This window comes from Propithecus coquereli, unplaced genomic scaffold, assembly GCF_000956105.1.
Source record: "Propithecus coquereli isolate 6110/MARCELLA unplaced genomic scaffold, Pcoq_1.0 Scaffold306, whole genome shotgun sequence".
NCBI classification, from domain to species: Eukaryota; Metazoa; Chordata; class Mammalia; order Primates; family Indriidae; genus Propithecus; species Propithecus coquereli.
In genome coordinates this window covers 2,739,661-2,744,612 of record NW_012148686.1, presented here as the reverse complement: position 1 = coordinate 2,744,612, position 4,952 = coordinate 2,739,661, and the positions used below count along the sequence as shown (strand labels likewise).

Genomic DNA, 4,952 nt, shown 5'->3' with positions numbered 1-4,952 from the left:
AAAAAACACTATGAAAACGGTGTATAAGCCCTAGTGGGAGACGTAGCCATGCCGAGATTGGCGTTAATGTAACTGGAGGAAGGGATGCTCTGATTGCTACAGAAAGTCGACATCTTCATCTCACCTCTGGAGAAGTGGGAGTCAGGTGAGCATCAATTTCCCTACAGGAACCTCCCCCATGCGCTTCACATTTTTTGTCGGCGGAATTTAATCTCACCAGCCGAAAAGCGCTGTTCCCCATGTCACCTTTCCTTTAAAGGACGCGGGTCGAAGCCCCGCCCACTACGGAAAGCGAAGGGGTGTCTCCGGAGAGCATTTATTGGCTCCTTCTGCCTGACCTTAGAAATGGCCGACCCCAGGACACGTAATGCTGGAGGTGAGGGGCGCGGAGCGATGAGGGGTCCTGCGGCGGGAGGACATGGTCTTAGGGGACGTGCCTGCGGAGGAGGTGGCAGAGTGCTCAGCCGCGTCCCTGTAAGGTCATGGCTACTCTGTCCCGCGGGGGCGGGGAGTTCCCATATTCCCTGCGGCGGAGTCGGGGTTTGGCTGGGGTTTGGCTGGGCCCTGGGGCCTTCTTCGGGCACAGGTCGCTGCCCGAGCCTCCCAGGATCGCTGGTCCAGCGATATCCCACGTTCCGCCCAGCCATTGCGGCCCACCTGCGCGCGCGCGCAATTCGTCCCTTCTCTGGCCCAGGCCTGTCGCGGGTCGCGTTCCCCCGGTGGGCGTGGCCGCCGCTGCCACACGTAACCGGGTCAGCTCCGCCCGGAAGTGCCCCGCTCCTCCGTGCTGGGTCCCGCTCGGGCCGGGCGAGCTGGGCAGGGGCACCTGTGCTAGCGTGTACGCGGGAAAGGCCGGACAAATGCTTCTCTTGCTGCCTGCTGCCGCCGGAGGAGGCCTTGTTGGGGAAGGTCGCGAAGTGATTTGGGATTTCTTTTCCTGTTTATCATTTAGTAGGCTCCATGGCCTAAGACTCCTGAAGGAAAATAAATTTTCCTACTGAGAAACCTCGGTTCCAAGTACATGTTATGAAAGATGTTAATGTAAGAGAAGAACACAAGGTAGAGGGGAGAATCTGGCAAATCAACTACTGTTTATTGTGCCAGGCACAACGGAGCTTTAAGGAATTAATTAGTCTTGTTTCCTGCTTACAGAGTTTGCCCTCTAGTGAGGAAGAGTTTGTAGTAATGAGATAATCACAAAATTAAAATTGGATAAGTGCTTTAAGGGAAAGATAAATGGGACTATGAAGCATTTAATGTTAAGGTCAACAAAGCGAGGAGGGGGGTGGGAGATCTGGCCCAGAAGAATGCCTGAGAAAGACAGCTCTTAGCATTGTTCTGGCCTTTCCTAAACCAAGGGAGAATACTGAATTTCAAGAAACCGTGGCTTAGGCAGAAAGGAGAGGCTTTTTGGCTTGGTGAAGGTGGAGGTCTTTAATATTGGGGCAGTTTTAAGGTGGGGAGGGCCCTGGGTGTGGTGTCAGCAGTGCCCTGGGGAGAACTGGCTACAGGGCTCAAGCGGTTTGTAAAAGCTGAGTTAGGAGACTAGCAGGAATCCCAACAAGAGGTGGTCTGTGTCTTAAACAAGGGTAGTGACTGACTGTGGATACAGAGAGAACTGGATGGATTTGAGTGGGGTTTAGGAAGTAAAGTTAATGAGATTTGGTGTTGAGTTCGCTGTGAAGTGAGGGAGAGGGGACGTGTGAAAGGTGACTCAAGGCTGGATGGACAGTGATGTGGAAGAGAACATGACCATTTAGAAAATTAACATACAGAAATAAGTTCAACTTTTTTTTTTTTTTGAGAGCTGTTGCTGGGACTAGAGTGCAGTGGTATCTTCAGAGCTCTCAGCAGCCTCAAACTCCTGGGCTCAGGGGCTCTTTCTGCCTCCTGAGTTGCTGGGACTACAGGCACGCACCCCCACACCAGCTTATTTTTCTGTTTTTAGTAGAGAGGGGTCTTGCTGTTCCTCAGGCTACTCGAACTCCTGGCCTCAAGCAATCCTCCTGCCTTGGCCTCCCAGAGTGCTGGGATTATAGGTATGAGCCACTGCCCCTGGCCAAGTTCAACTTTTAATGCTGAGTCTTTAGCTCTGGGTTTAAAAGCTTTTTAAAATTTTTCTGGATAGTCATTAAGTTATATGAATTTAACAGCTAAAGAAATGTGGTTAAGTAATTGGTCAAAGATATATGTTGATTTTTTTCCCATTGTTCTAAATCGGAGTTCTAGTACATAAATGGCTCAGTCTCATAGTAGAAGGTACTTTGTGCTTCATTTGGAAGAGTAAAACCAGCAACAAGGGAGGGTTACTGCATGAAGGTTCCATAATCATAGTGCAGTCCTCTGGGTTTAAGGATGCTCAACCCAGGCTAGAATGAAGGTGGGACAGTTTGCAAGCAGAAGCAAGAATTTTGTTAAACTCCTTTGGAAGGTATGAAAGAGAATTCTTAGAGTCATAGGAATTGGCAAAATTAATTTCACAAATACCTAGTCCACTAGAATCTAGGTAACTTTGATCCAACCTCCCTGAAAAGAATAGATATCAGTATGAATTTGTAACTCTCAGCTATATGAGAGAGAAGATCAATGAGTGAACAATAGAAGTTATATTCATCTCTTCAGTCCATATGGTTTTATTAATAAAATGCATGTAAGCAATTTAATTTCATATAGGACAGGACTCCCCACCCACTCCTCATGATTCTATCTACTAAACCACATATTTCAATCATGTTCCAGGAAGCTTCCTTACAAATATGTAAATAGTACCTTCTGGGAAAATACAAAATAATGTATCATACAGGGAATGCAACTGACCTTTGAAACAGTAATCGTTGCTGCTTTTTTTTGGTGCAAGAATGTTCACAGCAACTATTCATAATAGCCCAAAACTGGAAACAGCCTAGGTGTTCATTAACAGAAAACTAGATTTAAAAACTGTAGTATATTCATATACTGGGAGGACCCTTCTCAGAAGTAAAAAAAGGAAAAAACATGATATAATACATACAACAACATGGATGAATCTTGAAAATATTATGCTGAGATGCCTTACAACAAAGAATACACACTGTTCAATTCCACTTCTATGAAGTATTAGAACAGACTATGATGGAAAAAAATTCGAACAATGGTTGCTTCTGGGTGGGGCTGGGTATTGACTTGGAGGAAGCATGAGGGAACTTTCTGGGATGATAGTCATGTTCTACATGTTGATAGGGGTTTTGGTTACAAAAGTGTATGTACTTGTCAAAACTAATCAAATGTTTAAGATTTGTATATTTCATTATGTATAAATTTTGCATCAAAAAATTTAAATATTGAACACTAGTTAATGATATGCGTGCTGAAGTATTTGAGGATGAAGTGTACTAGTGTATGCAATTTAGTTTGAAACATATCAAAATGTAAATAAAATGAATGGAAAGAGGAATGAATGGATGGATAGATGAAGCAAGAGTAAAAACATTAAGTGTAGAATCTAGGTAATAGATATTGGGGTATTCATTATAAAGTCTCAACTATTCTATGTGTCTAAACATTTTCATAACAAAATGTTGGCGAATATAGTCCTTTAAAGAATGTTGTTTATTTTAAACAACTGAAGACTATATGAAAATAAATGAACACACCCCTAGGCTCACCTGAAATACATAGCATATGGAGATAGCCACATATTTATTTCATAATTTCCCACTTTATGGCTTACTATTTAAATCATTTCAGTTTCTTATGGAGTAGGTGGATCGAACATTAAAATAACTATTGCATACATTTGGAGTGATGCAATTGACATTTTTTCTTACTGACATCATCCTAGGAAAGTTAGTGATGATGCCAAAGAGGCATCCTCATTTCTCCTCTTGAAGTTTTTCAGTGATCCAGTCTCAAGTAAATAAGGAATAAATAAAAAGAAATTATGTGTTTCTTTCTACAATGTGGAGTCAGCTGCTGAATTTAAAGCTATGGATAGATGCAGACTCATGCAATGCAGCCTGATTTTGATAAGGTCTGAGTAATCAGCAAATCAGAAATGGGTATCTCATGCCATAAAATTATGTATTTTAAGTAAACTGACATTAAGATAATTGGCTTTTAGGATATTATGGATGTCTCAGAGAGTATAGTCGTGGGAGTAAGAGGACAGCAAATGCACCAATATTGTCATAAGAACATAAGCATTTTTGTTTTGATTTAGACTACTGGCCTGTCTATTCAGCCTAGAATTACTTCTCTGACAGAAGTATCTATCAGAGAACATGGCTTCCTATTTTACATCAACCTTGAAAGGTTAGGGGTAATCTCAGACATCCTGCCTTAAACTATCTTTGAACCACTTACATTATAATGTTTTATTACTCATTTTCTTAAATTTCTCTCTCTTTTTTTTTTTTTTTTTTTTGCCTAACCCAGTGGTTTTTAACAGGAGAGGGGAGGAGGAAATACCTGTGTTTTCAGAAGCATTGCCGGATGCTGCTAGCAGGCCTCCAGTTTCTGAGAAACACTGCCCTGATATAGTCATGTTAACTTTTAACTGTTTATTGGCAAAAATTCTGCAAGTTCAATCTCAAACTGAAACCATCACCATTTATGATGATGAAACACTTTTAGACTCGGGTTTGATGAAAACTAGATGGAAAACTAGAGGTAATATGCATCACAAAACAATTCAGAATTTTAAGCTTTTAAAGTTCCTATTTATCGGTCACTTAGACATAGGCTCGAAACTAAAAAAGGGAATTTTTTTTGTAAAGCTGCACAAAGCCAGAATGCCAGTGTATTAAGTTACAATGAAATTTAGAACTTAATGCAGCCTAAGTAGTCATATAGACCTGACTAATGAAGTGAACTTTTTCCTCCCTCTAGAACAGTGGTCCCCCAACCTTTTTGGCACCAGGGACCGGTTTCGTGGAAGACAATTTTTCCACGGACCCAGCGGGGTCGGGGGCTAG

At 42.3% G+C, this 4,952-nt stretch overlaps 1 protein-coding gene across 1 annotated transcript in view; it reads left to right on the top strand.

Annotated features, from left to right (window-relative positions):
* Positions 1–324: 324 nt before the first annotated feature.
* Positions 325–4,952, top strand: part of MTIF3 (mitochondrial translational initiation factor 3) — a 15,684-nt gene continuing 11,056 nt past the window's right edge. Inside the window, 1 exon segment of the mRNA XM_012649896.1 lies at positions 325–376. The gene's annotated coding sequence lies outside the window, so the exon portion shown is untranslated.